The sequence below is a fragment of the Amblyraja radiata genome, chromosome 2, assembly GCF_010909765.2.
Source record: "Amblyraja radiata isolate CabotCenter1 chromosome 2, sAmbRad1.1.pri, whole genome shotgun sequence".
Lineage (NCBI taxonomy): Eukaryota > Metazoa > Chordata > Chondrichthyes > Rajiformes > Rajidae > Amblyraja > Amblyraja radiata.
Genome location: NC_045957.1, coordinates 67256384 through 67272498, shown reverse-complemented (window position 1 = coordinate 67272498; position 16115 = coordinate 67256384).

The following is a 16115-nucleotide window of genomic DNA, read 5'->3' as shown; positions in this document are numbered from 1 at the left end:
GGGAAGTGGATGTCCTTGTTCATCAGTCAATGAAAGTAAGCATGCAGGTACAGCAGGCAGTGAAGAAAGCGAATTGCATGTTAGCCTTCAGAACAAGAGTTGAGTATAGGAGCAAAGAGGTCCTTCTGCAGTTGTATAGGGCCCTAGTGAGACCACAACTGGAGTATTGTGTGCAGTTTGGTCCCCTAATTTGAGGAAGGACATTCTTGCTATTGAGCGAGTGCAGCTTTGGTTTACAAGGTTAATTCCCGGGATGGCGGGAGTGTCATATGCTGAGAGAATGGAGCGGCTGGGCTTGTATACTCTGGAGTTTAGAAGGATGAGAGGGAATCTTATTGAAACATATAAGATTATTAAGGGTTTGGACATGCTAGAGGCAGGAAACATGTTCTCGATGTTGGGGGAGTCCAGAACCAGGGGCCACAGTTTAGAAATAAGGGGTAAGCCATTTAGAACGGAGACGAGGAAACACTTTTTCTCACAGAGAGTTGTGATTCTGTGGAATTCTCTGCCTCAGAGGATGGTGGAGGATGGTTTTCTGGATACTTTCAAGAGAGCTTGATAGGGCTCTTAAAGATAGCGGAGACAGGGGATATGGGGAGAAGGCAGGAACAGGGTACTGATTGGGGATGATCAGCCATGATCACATTGGCTCGAAGGGCCGAAAGGCCTACTCCTGCACCTATTGTCTATTGTCTATTGTCATGTTCAGCACGGACATTGTGGGCTGAAGGGCCTGTTCCTGTGCTGTACTAGAAATGTTCTATATTCTATCTACTTGCTTTGAGTAAAGGTTTTAGGTAGGTTTTCTATGTTGTATGTTCTATAAATTATGTGATATATGTTACGTTCCTTTACCTTAATACCTAGTAAAATCAGTCTCGGTGATGAAATTATCATCATTTAAACTTTTTGAAAGAAAATGTAAGTTCATCAAGGCAATACTTTCATATATATATATTTTTCCACACCCATATTTCAGCCAGGCTAGCTTGCTGCCCCAAGAGAAATACAATCAACAGATTTGCATGTATTTTGTAAGTCTACCCACATTAATGTAGTCTATTCTCTGAGCCTGGCAGGGATTTATGTCTGCTACAACTTAATTTGTTAGACTGAGCTTAACTAGCAGAGCTCAACAAGCACATCACAATTACATTTTTATCTGTCCATGAATAATTGTAATGAATTTTATAGTGTAATAAGGGACCTTAAGTCAATTAAAGGACGTGGCAAACTCAGTTATCTACTTCAGCTTAATGTACTGGAGCATCAATAATTGCCAGAAAATTCTCATATACTTCATACACTTACGTGGCGTGTGAGTCAAAGTTGCTCAGTAAAATTAGCTTCTCCGAACCTGTAAGTTAATGTCCTCATTGTCCACGAATCCCCACAGGCATTTATTGGTCATGTGTTCATGTGGAATTTCAGGTTTCTGCTCAAATTTCTGTCTTGCACTGGGGATGTTTTAAAATTCTGGAAGCCAAAAATGGGAGGTTTTGGTAAATGTTGTTGCAACCATAATGTGCAATTAATTTCAACAACTACAGGCCATGAAGTACATACTCCCTGCTCAATTTCCTGACTTCAGTGACCAGCTAGTGCTGCATTATATTCAATATTGACCTGACTTTCTGCAGTTAGGCGGGTGGTGGAGCAATATGCAATTTATTATCAGTTGAACATCTGATACATTCCCTTTCTTGGGGTTTTAACACCCTAATGGGCCTGTCCCACAGGTAATTTTGTAGGCAACTACTTTGTCGCCACATGTTTGCTGGTGGTCGCCGGGAGTAGTCTCCTCAGTCGCGCAAATAGTCGTAGTGTCTTTCTGGTTGCCGCTAAATTTTCAACATGTTGAAACATTTTCGGCGACAGTGGGTTTGACGCCAATGAGCGTAGCTTGACTTCTCCTGACGTAGATGCTGTCGTAGGTTGTCGCCAGGATGACGTAGGTTGTCGCCGGTTTTTCGGCGACTTGCTACGACTAACCAGTCGCCAGCAGTTGTCTAAAAAATCGCCGTGGGACAGGCCCATTAAAGCCTTTTCAACATCTGCAATGCACAATCCAGAAAACATTTGAAATCTACTAAATACAAAATATTCAGGATTTTTAAACGACTAAATTTTAAGTTTTTGTGTACCTTGTGTGCTGTGACTGTTGGCATACCAATTTCCCTCCGGGGATGAATAACGTTTATCATATCATATCGTATCATAAATAAATCACGCAAGAAAACAAACCTCCTGAACCAAAATGGCACCTGCTCATTCCCTCCACAGATGCAGCCTGAGATGCTGAGTTACTCCGATACTTTTTGTTTTGATTAAAGTCCTTAAGCACTCTTTTAGAAAATTTAAAACAGAATAAAACACAAGAATTAACATATTGTGAACCATTTCCTCTTTTCCTTTCCCATCCCCACAGCTCCACAATCTATATTAAAATGGATGGGTTCATACATCCTGTGTCAGGTGCAAACCGGTATGAGATAAGAGCAGAGTTCCCACTGTAAGTTCCCGGTTGTCACAACCTGTTTTGTATCTTATGGCCAATGACGTTTTGCCAGTAAGTTCAAGAATTCTTTATTCACTGAATCCTACCAACACTCTGGACCTATGCAGATCAAAGTAGGAGGGTGAGGCTCCACGCCACATAAGGCCCAAATTAATGACATAACTCGTGTTAACTGAATTCTGGCTTAGTTTATCCATTTTTTTCTGTTATTATTTCCAGTTAATGCAAGTTGTTAAACTACTTAAGTGGCATTTAAGAGGCTTTTATATAGACACTCTTATATGATGGAATATGGATCACATCAGGCATAAGTAATTAACTTAATTTGTCATCGTGGTCGTCACAGACATTATTTGACGAAGGAACTATTCCTGTACTATGCTGTTCTATGTGCTATGTTTTATGTAGTTGCTTTGAGAAATGCTAGGTTTTCTATGTGGAACTGTATTCAAACCTTAATAATATCTAGGCAATGGTAATTTTCAACTGTGTGGGAAATATAATTATAAAATAAATCAATAGCAATTATTTGGAAAATTAAACTTAGGTTATGAGTCCCTTCTTTCATCTCTGTAATGTGAATTTCCAGCTTTCAATTAAGGAATTCCTGTAATATTGTTTTGTCTTTGTTACATCTTGGAGACAGGTAAGTTATTAAGAGCCAATACTACATTAATGTCACTTGATTGGTTGACTTTTAACTTTCATTACTAGGTCGAATCTCCATTGGAATTGAAAACTGGATGCGTTACAAATGGACTGTTTGTTCATTCATTATCACTCATTTTTTTATAGTATAATTACTCATTTGCAATGTGAAATTGGACATCCAATCCCAACCTAATTTTAACCGGAAAATGAAATTAAAAGTGAAAGTAAAGGGATTTATTTTTAGTGCAGGAAAGTGTTGTTAGGGTAAAAATCAGACATGTTCCTACCAAATGCTGGAGCAGGCACAATAGACTGAATGGCCTATTCCACTTCCAATGTCTTATGCTGTTTTAATGTTTTCTTGCCAGGAAGATACGAGCATACAGAAAATATAGAAACGGAGATACAGACAAATTCCAAAGACCTGATGACATAGCCGAGGTGTTATGTGCAGCTTTTTTCTAGCAATGAGTTTGCAGCTTTACTTTGAGCTCCTTCAGCCTTTCCAGGACTTCATATGTATGTACAATGAATTCATTGATTTTACTTGAGATACCTTTGTTTGTGGCTGCTCATCCCTCTGTTATGAATACATGATAAAGATGTTGATCCAGTACATTTACTATGTTGTGCTTATCTTTAGTTTTGAGCTTTCTATCTTTGCTGTTTAATATGTCTCCTGGTGTTGTGGTATTAAAAAATTCACGTTATTCATTGAATCAAATACAACGGTTTGTCCCGTGTCTCCTTTCCCATACTGATAACCCTTTTTCTGCATTATTTACAATACAATACAATACAATACAATACAATACGGTTTATTTGTCACATTGCACATAAAGTGCAAGTGAAATGAATATGTCAGCAGCGGTACAATGATAAAGAACACACACAAAAACATTGTTGCATTCAACACAACGGGCTCCTACCCATTTTCCGTATCATTTAAGCAATTGTCCATCTTCATTCAACTGTTAATTTATGTGTTTATCTATTTGGACCCACAGTTGTTTTAATTAAGCTTGTCAGTTTTTAGATTGTTTTTCTATCAGCATGAATGCAAAGATACCGCATTTATCTCCCACTTGTTCTCGAACAAGCTCCTGCATTCTCTTGAACTTTAAATTTGCTTTTAAAACTGTACTCCAGCCCCCAGTCTTAGTTACTTCTGCCACGCAGATAATACATGTGATTGTCGTCTCTAACATATGATGTGACTTCGATTTTACATACAATTTCTGCCAGTTGTACAATAATCATAATTCCTATGAATTCCTTGAAACACTCAGTCATGAAGTAGACCCCCAATTTTATAAAATCAGTTTGATATTATATTCTTAATTGATTACTCACTCCCATTATGTTTCCCCATTATGTCATAACCTTTATTAGCTCTTGATGGCTTATTTTTGTTAAGTATATTGGTTCATCTCAATTACACAACTGTTCTTTTGGTTTCTCTACTGTAACTGCAGTGGGAGACCAGTAAACATGGTAAAGAAGTGCAAATTGTCCTCACTTTGTATCACTAGACATTCCACAACACACATGCTGATTTATGCTTGTACGTTTAACACTATTTCTAAATTGAGTAGTATAGTGGAGCAGTTAGTCTGGCCATTCAGGACTTTAAGAGCAAATATTAAAGTGCTGGAGGAACTCAATGGGTCTGGCAGCATCTGTGGATAGACAGGATAGTCAGGACCCTTTTTCAGACTTTCAGGAATTAAGTTAGGAGACCTACAAACAAATGGGGTAACATTTTTTTCATTTTTTTTTTTTCATGAATGGCAATTTGTGATTGTTGGCTCTAACATATATGTGACTTCTATTTTGCATACAATTTCTGCTGGTACAGGTGCACAACCTTTTATCCGAAAGCCTTGGGGCCAGACACTTTTCGTAATTCGGAATTTGTCGGTCTTCGGAATGGAAATTTTTTAGCGTAGATTTTAATGGCTGGCTCAGTGGTGGAGTGCTCGGCTCATATCCGCAAGGTCGCGAGTTTGCGCCTTGATCCCGGCAGTTCCTCGGTCGCGAGTTTGAGGCTTCAATGTAGTTTTTTCTTGCAGAATAAATGTCTGTATGAAATGCAGTGTGTTGAATGAATTCCTGAATTTGTAAATGTGACCGCAGCATTGAATCACCTCTCGCACTCATGTCACCCTAGCGGGGCTACATGCCCTTAGGCGGCCTAAGGCGACATTTTCACACTCTTATATCCGTGTGCAGCAGAGGCGACGTGTGTTTGGCGCCAAATGTGAGCTTTGGCGTGCCATGTTTACCGCCAAAGGTGAGCTTTGGTGAGCTTTGGTGTGCAGACGACATCCTGGAAAAAATGTCCGGTTTCTTCCAGGTAGGCGATATACCCTCACGGGCAATATACCCTCCACTTCTCTTTTATGAAGGGGATTTAGTTCCCCTTTCTTCCAGGACCGACCGGAGGTTCCGCTGTCACCTCTGCGGGCCACCCTCGGTGAACGCTCACTCAACTTTGTCTTTGGATTCCTACTCTCCCGCGCAATGTACCCTCACCTTCTCTTTTATGAAGGGGATTTAGTTCCCCTTTCTTCGAGGACCGACCGGAGGTTCCGCTGTCACCTCTGCGGGCCGCCCTCGGTGAACGTCCTGTCTCCCTGTCCCTGGGATAGCAGGGGACGATCAAACAGCACAATACCCCCCTCCAACTCCAGAGGAATCCACTCCCCGATGGGCCGCTACGGCGGCAAGTGGCAGTTCGCCCACAGCCCGAGCTGCGCGACCCCAAGAACAAGACGTACCTTGCACACCATCAGCATCTGCCCATACGGGGAGCGTGTTCCTCTGGAGTTGGAGCGGGGCTGGGCTGGAGTTGCTGATCTGGGATCTCCGTGCTTGCAATGGGCCTGGGGGTCGGTGTCCCGATGAGGGGGCTGTGGGCGAACTGCCACTTGTCGCCGTAGCGGCCCATCGGGGAACGGCTTCTGGTGGTCCTGATGTCTCCGGCCAGTTTGCAGTTTTCCTCTGGAGTTGGAGTGGGGCTGGGCTGCTGCTGGCTGTGGGTCTCTGGGATCTCCGTGCTTGCAATGGGCCTGGGGGTCGGTGTCCCGTTGGTCCTGACGTCTCCGGTGACTGGCACTGACCTGCTAGTATCGCCGACATGAAGACAGTGCAAAGCCACCGCGGCGGTGCAATGGGCGGGGAGCTGGAGAGGGGAGGGAAGGGGTCACACACATGGCCGGGAAGCAGAGGGGTGTAGGTGGGGTGAAACTGAAGGCAGCGACAATCTGCTGCTGCTGCCTGCCCGCTGAGTTAAAAAGTTCCCACGCAAGACTCACGATGCACTGTGTATCGTGCTACCGTGGGAACTTTTTAACTCAGCGCGCAGGCAGCAGCATATTGTCAATTATTAACCCTCCCGCGCAATATACCCTCACCTTCTCTTTTATGAATGGGGATTTAGTTCCCCTTTCTTCGAGGACCGACCAGAGGTTCCGCTGTCACCTCTGCGGGCCGCCCTCGGTGAACGTTTTCAAGGACCTTTCTTCAAGGACCGAAAAAATGTCCGCTATTCGGAGGTTTTCGTTATTTGGATCATCGGATAAAAGGTTGTGCACCTGTAGTACAATAATCATAATTTCTATGAATTTCCGTGAAGTACTCAGTCATGAAGTAGACCTCCTGAATTGTTAATTTAAACTTTCAAATCAATAGACAGTTGTTACCTGAATGTTTTCAGAAATAAGAAAAGATTTTAACACAGAGCTAGGACACATATCTGCCAAGATCTTACTAAATGGAAGATCGAGGTCAACGTGCTAATTGGCCTCCTATTATTCCAGTTCCACGTCCCTGACTTCTTAGTTTTAGTTATAACATTATACCCGCATTTTACTCTATTTGCTCCATCATCTCGGCATCAATTCAAGCTCTTCCACTTTCTAAATTTAAGAAATGCAAGCTGTATATGCAAATTAGATTTACTATTTAACTGGTTGAGCTCTGATATCATTCTGGCGAATATGTGATGTACTTTCAACCTATCCATATCTCAACCTGTTGTGTTGTGTTGAGTATTGAGTATTGAGTGTAAGAGCAGGGAGGTTCTACTGCAGTTGTACAGGGTCTTGGTGAGACCACACCTGGAGTATTGCGTATTAGGAGTTTTGGTCTCCTAATCTGAGGAAAGACATTCTTGCCATAGAGGGAGTACAGAGAAGGTTCACCAGACTGATTCCTGGGATGGCAGGACTTTCATATGAAGAAAGACTGGATAGACTCGGCTTGTACACGCTGGAATTCAGAAGATTGAGGGGGGATCTTATAGAAACTTACAAAATTCTTAAGGGGTTGGACAGGCTAGATGCAGGAAGATTATTCCCGATGTTGGGGAAGTCCAGAACTACGGGTCACAGTTTAAGGATAAGAGGGAAGTCTTTTAGGACCGAGATGAGAAAATAATTTTTTACACAGAGAGTGGTGAATCTGTGGAATTCTCTGCCACAGAAGGTAGTTGAGGCCAGTTCATTGGCTATATTTAAAAGGGAGTTAGATGTGGCCCTTGTGGCTAAAGGGATCAGGGGGTATGGAGAGAAGGCAGGGATGGGATACTGAGTTGGATGATCAGCCATGATCATATCGAATGGCGGTGCAGGCTCGAAGGGCCGAATGGCCTACTCCTGCACCTATTTTCTATGTTTCTATGTTTCTATGTTAAGTCCAACATATCCCTTCTGTGGTGCGATGTTCAAAACTAAATGTAGCAACCAAAATTGAATCTGACCAAGACTCTGTTCAGTTTTTTTTAGTTTAGTGTGGAAACAAGTCCTTTGGCCCACCGAAGCCACACCGACCAGCAACAATCCACACACTAGTTCTATCCTATACACTGGGGACAATTTACAGAAGTAAAAAAAAAAAACACAAACCTGCATGTCTTTGGAATGTGGGAGGAAACTGGAGCACCCGGGGAACACAGGGAGAACATACAATCGCCACACAGACAGCACCCATAGTCAGATCCAACCCTGGTCTTGGTGCTGTAAGGCAGCAACTATACTGCTGCACCACTGTAGCCCAAACATTTTGAGAAAAAAGTAATATTTAATTAAGCAATTTTGGTTAATATTTGTAACTTTGCCGAGTGATTTGCATATGTTGATGCCCAAATCCTACTGCTCCATCTTGATCCTAAAGCTCATTAGACGTTTTGTGATTAACATGGTTGGTAGAGATTCCAGGAACTGAGGGCTTGACTTCCAAACAAGTGGGCAGTGGGTGGTGAAAGTGTTTTTCTCCTTAATCTGGTTGAATCAATTGGAGCATTGCAGGACCAATGGTTCACGTGTCCCATAAATAAATGTTCCATCTTGCCAATAAATGTATATCCTGCCAGCTGCTGAAATATTGTGGACACTGACAATCCAAAACAAAAGCAGAAAATGCTGGAAATATTCAACAGGCAAGGCAGCATTTTTTGGGAAAGGTACAGAGTTAGCATTTAATGTTGATAACCTTTGTATCAGAACCCAAAATTGTAGTTCTCAGTTTCCCTGGCGAGTGAGAGGAATATTCAAGGGTCAAAAAGAGGAGTAACATTCAACAATAATTTAAAAAAAATTAGTATATTAAGACCTTGAAGAATTTGAAGTCTACATAACCTTAGTATTTCAATGTAAACAGTTTTGGCTTTATCATTAATATGCTTGACTTTGTGTTCTACGCCTAGTCTATTGTTATTTATTACTGTGGTGTAAAAACTCATTTCCCCGAAAGGAACAGGCTCATATGGCATTACATATGTAGGCACGATCTATTTTTTATGACAGCAATGGCTTTCTGTAACTTGATTTATAAGCAATCAAATCAATTCAATTTAATTAAGACAATAGCTGTATGATAAATATACACCTAATGGTCATTAGTATTCAAAACAAAATATGTTTTCCATATCACAGTAGGTGAAGTCATTCCCTCAATAAATCCTTATTGTCGTTTAAGTCTGCCTCAGTAATGTTATTCTATTCTTGAGCAGTAATGAATTTTATCATAGTCCTTGCAGTAAACACCATACTTAGATAAATAGGTCTACAGAGACTGGATATTGAAGGCAATGAAAATAAGATCTGTGCCACATTTTAATTTATCTTAGAGTTTGATAAAGTTCAAACTAGTTATTAGAAGATAGATATTATTATGATAATCATGTTGGATTCTTCTTTAATGATCTGTGGGATGAGCACAGATGTAATAAAGCATTTATTTTTCAATAAAACAGAATCTGCATCTTATAAATAGGTCAAAGATGTATACAAATCAAGTACTTTAATGCTTTGCAAACACTATTTCAATCGTTCTATTAAATGCAATGGAGTCATTATATGTGTGCCTCTATGAATAATGGGTTTGCTCTTAATACATAGTTCCTGATCTGTCATTATTATACAACAGAACTTTTCTCAGAAAGCATAGTTGCTACAAGATTGTACCATTAAACTTGAAATATTTAAGAACCAATCTAATAACTAAGTCAAAAAATGGAAAAGTTACTCTTTCTATTTTTGTCTTCCATAACTGTGTCATTACACTTGTCGTTTTGCTTTGAACAAAATAGTACAGAAACACTGCTCGTGAATGTGTTGCAAATTTGCTGGGAGGGCAGGCCTTTGAAATGTTTGCAAAAATGTCAGTGCACTCGAACAGAATATTTTGTTCAATTTTGGCATTGATTGTCAGCATCAAGGAAAGGGATCTACAGTATTCACTGAAGCTGTTCTTAGGTGCTGGTTGGTCTATAATGTAATACTCTCATGCACATATCAGATACAGACAGGAGCAGAGTGAAACTTCTTTTGCTCCATAAATCTGCCTCAAAACCTGTTCAAATATTAAGAACATCAATGACTGGAGCAGTGTGAAATTTGTCACTTCCAATACAACCGCTCTGAACACATCACTGAATACGCTTTCTGGTATAGTGCCACTTGTGAGCAGTTGGAAGCAGTAGTTTTGTTGTAGGCCTGAATGACTGTGAAGAAGATTATAATTTTTTTGTGGTATTTCACACAGGAATACCACAATTGGCAGATGGCGACAACTTCCATTCTGGTAGTTTGAGCTAATATTTACCGATCAATGGTTCTCCGCTCTACCGAAAAACCCTTGGAAGTTTCCTACTACTTGAAATTTAAACCTGAACTTTTTAATGCAAAGACAATTTGTTCACCCATAGGGGGCTAAATTGGAGAACATTAGAATAAAAATACTGGAATGGGAATTTTGCGATGAGCCTTTGACAGCTGACCTCATGAGATCAATGAAGAAGGCATCTCATTGTTTGAGCTCATTACTGGGACAATGTGCAAGAGAAGCCTAATGGGCATATGTCACAAAATGCTTTGGGAAGCTTGCAGTAAATGGGCTGAAAGTGTGTCTCCTGAAGCACTGCTTCATATAAAGATACACATTGGGGAACTGCTGCTAAAAATCAGTTCCCTTTTTCTCTTTTATCCTCCTGCTGCTCAGGAAGCCTCTACTCATGCTGCCCATCATGCTGAAGACTGATATATTTCCTCAGTAAAGACCTCACTTTAGGATGCGCAAGGTTTAACTGTTTTATGGATAGGATGTCATCCTAACTTTTTGCTACAGCATGCTCTGTAGAAACTCTGATGAGCTCTTCAATGATCAAACAGCATTTCTTTTAGTTTAGCTCAGTTTAGAGACGCAGCACAGAAACAGGCCCCTCAGCCCACCGAGTCTGCGCCGACCAGCGATCCCTGCACATTAACACTATTCTACACACACAATGGACAATTTACAATTTTACCAAGTCAATTAACCTACAAACCTGTACATCTTTGGAATGTGGGAGGAATCCGGAACTCCCGGGCAAAACCCATGCAGGGGAGAACATACAAACTCCATATAGATAGCACCCATAGTCAGGATCAAACCCAGGTCTCTGACGTTGTAAGGCAGCAACTCTACCACTGTGCCACCATTCCGGCCCTTAAAGATCACAAACATCAAGCAGCAGTTCTTCTAAAACAGCCCTATAAATCAGTCACAAGCTCAACATTTAATAATTGATGATCTCCTTAAATAGCACAGCTTGGCATGAGGCACCTTTCTGAGTTAAACACTGGATATTCTGAAGGAACTAAAGACATGGCATTGCTTGCAAGCCAAGATTCATTTTAGGAGCACTGATATCAAAGCTCATTTAACCATAATTTGATATTACTATTTGGTTACCTGTATTATTTAAGAGCTTTGCACCGACTTCCAGCTAAAATACACAAAACAAATATGCACTTTTATCATTCATTAAGTTATAGCTATTTGTAATCATGCCACTCAAAGAGAGGATACTAGTCCATATTGGTAGTCAACTAATACCTGCAGCTGTTGTTCTCCAGTGGGAAACAATATTTCAGTTTCATCACAGTAGAAGAACCATTTGACCATTTGTCATGCTATCCACAACCACATAGCAATACATCAATTTCCTATCACTCAGGCTTGCTGTCGGTTACAGCATACTTGAGTTTATCATTCAAGTAAAACTTTTGTTGGTTATTGTGAACATTGATAAAAAATAAAAGATCAATTCTGGATTAAACGGAAATAAATAACTTTTCTGTTATGAAGGAGTTTGTCTAAATTTAAATATATTATGCTACATTAACAGAGGATCACTGTATTTTTATACTTTACAACTTGATTCATACTGTGTAAGAAGTCCTCTGTTACTGAATAAATAATGTATGACATTGTATCTTGGCCATTCTTTTTAGATTTGTGGGTAATCATAACCATGGTTGACCAAGTATGAACAATGAAGGAGAATTTCTCTCTGTCATTATGACAAGGTTAATGTTTTTCACTTCATTGACAGATTACTATTAAAAATGACTGTAGTTGTAGTCTTTTATCCGGTTATTAATTATATAGGGCTTTTTTCCCCCTACAACATAGTACAATGGATAACACCAGGAAGGAGAATCCACACTACTCACTGTAACTGTTCGAGTGTGCTCACAATCTGAACTAATGATTGCCCAAATCTGTACTAGTGTTGGAAATATTCATTGTCTGCTTCAATGTTGAGTTATGGGGGAAAATAAAGATATATATCATGACAGCAGCCATAGAATAAAAATTGACAACTACTTGAATCATTTTGACATGCAGATGAAATCTATCGTAAAATAGTAAACTAGATTCACAGCAAAAATACTGGTCATGAATTGTTCCTTTGAACGCTTGGGCTAAACTCGCACTAGTATATTAGCTGTCGGGATATCCCATCATTGGTTCCATCAGTCAATGTAACTAAACACCAGGAGGAAGAAACAGACAATATTCTTACACCCATTGGCAATTAAATTTTAGCCTTACTTTGTTATTAATTAGTTACCAAGCCACTATCTATTTCCTCACATTGGTATGAAAATAAAGTAAATGAAACAAAGAAATATGTATGCTTTCTGGAAAGCCAAAATAAAAAAAACGACTATTTTACTTTGAATTTGAAAGGGAGATAGGAGTTTCTGTTTTACCTGGGTCATTTTATGAAAGTGACTGAGTTTGATAAATAGTCCCAACTAAACACAAAGTCTATTCTTTTCATTTCAGAGGTTCATTGACCTGATTCCATTTAAAACATATATATTTCTGAAAATAAAAGAGGGCAACAAAGAAAAATGCACTAAAATGTTGAAACTGTGCTGTGGGAGAAGAGAATATTGGACCCAACAACACATGGATTACATATTGAGGTTGGTGGGGTTGCCGTGAGTTGGCTGCCCTGCCAGCAGCGTGATCGTTATTTCGACTTTTATTGTTTTTTATTGGTGTGTCCAAATGTTTGTTTCAGGGTCTCTCGATATGTCTTGTGTAGGGGATGGTGGTGGGTGGGGGGGGGCTGGGGATGGTGGAGGGGGGGGGGGGGAGGGTGGGGGGGGGCTGGGGGGGGCGGGGGGGGAAAGGGGTACTGCATTCGGTCGCATCCTTGACGGAGAGCAGACTTTTTCCATGTCGCCTCCCTCATGGCCTAACAGCTTGGATTGGACCGGCTTTCCCGGAGTCGGGCCCAAGAGCTTCAGCAGCGGGCGCAGTCTGGACTTTTCCATCGCGGAGCGGGCGAACCCTTGCCGGGGGTCGCCAGAAAGGAGTACTCCGATCACTGGCCTGGTGACTTTGACATCATGGGGCTAAGGTCTGCAGAGCTTCTAGCCGCGGGCGTGGCGTGGACTTACCATCCGGAGCCTGGGATCCCTTGCCAGGGATCACCGGAGAAGAGCTCTGACCACTGGCCCACGGACTACAACATCCTGAAGTCGCGGTCTGCGGAGCTTCTAACCGGGGGCGCGGCGTGGACTTTCCATCGCGGAGTCTGTGATCCCTTGCCGGGGATCGTCAGAGAAGAGCTCCAACTGCCGGCCTGCGGTCTATAACATACTGAAAACGACGGTCTCTGGTAAGAAAGTGCCGATTCGGGCACTCCAAGCCGCGGAGTGTGTTTGACCGTCCCGACGTCAGAGTTTGGATCATCCCGACGAGAGGGCCTGTACATCGGGCCGTCCGTAGCAGCGACTACAGAGGGTTCATGGCCCTGACCATGGGTGAACATGGGAGGAGGACTGGCTGAACTTTGTTGCCTTCCACCACAGTGAAAAATGCTGTGGTGGATGTTTGTGTTAAATCTTATTGTGTATTGGATGTTCTTTTTAAGTGTATCGCTGCTGAGTATCATTTCACTGCACCTTCGGGTGCATGTGACGAATAAAATTGATTTTGACTTTGACTTTAATAATTGGTGAAATACATCTATAATTATGTTACTTAATCTGAAGTTCCAGTCAAAGTACAAGCTTTAGCAATTGGTAAATGTTTAGAGGGATATAACTCGACAGGTTATATGAAAGGTTTGTACCAAGCAAGAATGGAAGTCAGAATACACGCAGAAACTTGTTGAAAAGCAAAGTAAAAATGTAAATTGAGATATACAAAACAGCAGATGGTGGAATCTTGAACAAATCACAGTGCTGCAGAAGTCCAAGTCTGAAGAAGGGTCACTACACAAAATATTTGCCTGTCCTTTCTCTCCCCAGATACTGCCTAATCCAATGAGTTCCTCCAGTAGTTTGTATTTTGCAATAAAATTGCAAATGCTGGAAATGAGGTAACCGTGCTGTATGAAATACTATGCTGAGTGGAGATTGGTAGTGCCGCCCGGCAGCATAATGATAATCTTGACAGCTGCCATGCTTTGGCCAATTCAGTTAATCCACTTCATGATGGAGAGAGGCAAGAATTTAACCAAATAATTCTATTACTGTAATGTTGGGAGAAAGTGCAGAATGTCACAAGAGCCTGGATAGAGTGAATATAGAAATGATGTTTTCACTAGTGGTAAAGTCTAGGACCAGAGGCCATAGTCTCAGAATAAAATGATGTACCTTTAGAAAGGAAATTTATATGAATTTATTTTAGTCAGAGCGTGGTGAATCTGTGGAATTGATTGCCATAGACAGCTGTGAACGCCAAGTCAATGGATATTTTTAAGGCAGAGATTGACAGATTCTTGATTAGTAAGGGTGCCAGGATTTATGGGGGGAAGGCAGGAGAATGGGGTTGAGAGAGAAAGATAGGTCAGTCATGATTGAATGGCAGAGTAGACTTGATGGGCCGAATAGCCTAAATCTGCTTCTGGAACTTATGACTTACAATAGACAATAAACGATAAACAATGGACAATCGGTGCAGGAGTAGGCAATTCGGCCCTTCTAGCCAGCACCGCCATTCACTGTGATCATGGCTGATCATCAACAATCAGTACCCCGTTCCTGCCTTCTCCCCATATCCCTTGACTCCGCTATCTTTAACTCTCTCAAGAAAGCATCCAGATAATTGGCCTCCACTGCCTCCTGAGGCAGAGAATTCCACAAATTCATAACTCTCTGGGTGAAAGCATTTTTCCTCATCTCCATTCTAAATGGCCTACCCCTTATTCTTAAACTGTGGCCCCCTGGTTCTGGACTCCCCTATAATTGGGAACATGTTTCCTGCCTCTAACATGTCCAATCCCTTAATAATCTTATATGTTTGAATAAAATACCCTCTCATCCTTCTAAATTCCAGTGTATACAAGCCCAGACGCTCCATTCTCTCAGCATTTTACAGTCCCGCTATTCCGGGAATTAACCTCAACCTACGCTGCACTCCCTCGATAGTAAGAATGTCCTTCCTCAAATTTGTAGACTAAAACTGCACACATTACTCCAGGTGTGGTCTCACCAGGCCCTGTACAACTGCAGAAGGACATTTTTGCTCCTATACTCAACTCCTCTTGTTGTGAAGGCCAACATGCGATTAGCTATCTTCACTGCCTGCTGTACCTGCATGCTTACTTTCAGTGACTGATGAACATGTGCCCCCAGATCTTGTTGTACTTCCCCTTTTCCCAATTTGACACCATTCAGATAATAATCTGCCTTCCTGCTTTTGCCACCAAAGTGGATAACCTCACACTGATCTACATTAAACTGCATCTGCCCACTCACCCAACCTGTCCAAGTCACCCTGCAAACTAATAGCATCCTCCTCACAGTTCACACTGCCACCCAGCTTTGTGTCATCTGCAAATTTGCTAATGTTACTTTTAATCCCTTCATCTAAATCATTAATGTATATTGTAAATAGCTGCAGTCCCAGCACCAGGCCTTGCAGTACCCGACTAGTCACTGCCTGCCATTCTGAAAGGGACCTACTCTGTTTCCTGTCTGCCAAACAATTTTCTATCCATGTCACTACCCTACCCCCAATTCCATGTGCTTTAATTTTGCCCACTAATCTCCTATGTGGAACCTTATCAAAGTATTTCTGAAATTCCAGGTACACTACATCCACTGACGCTCTGATAGTATACATGGGGAGTGAACACCTTTTTTAATCCTGG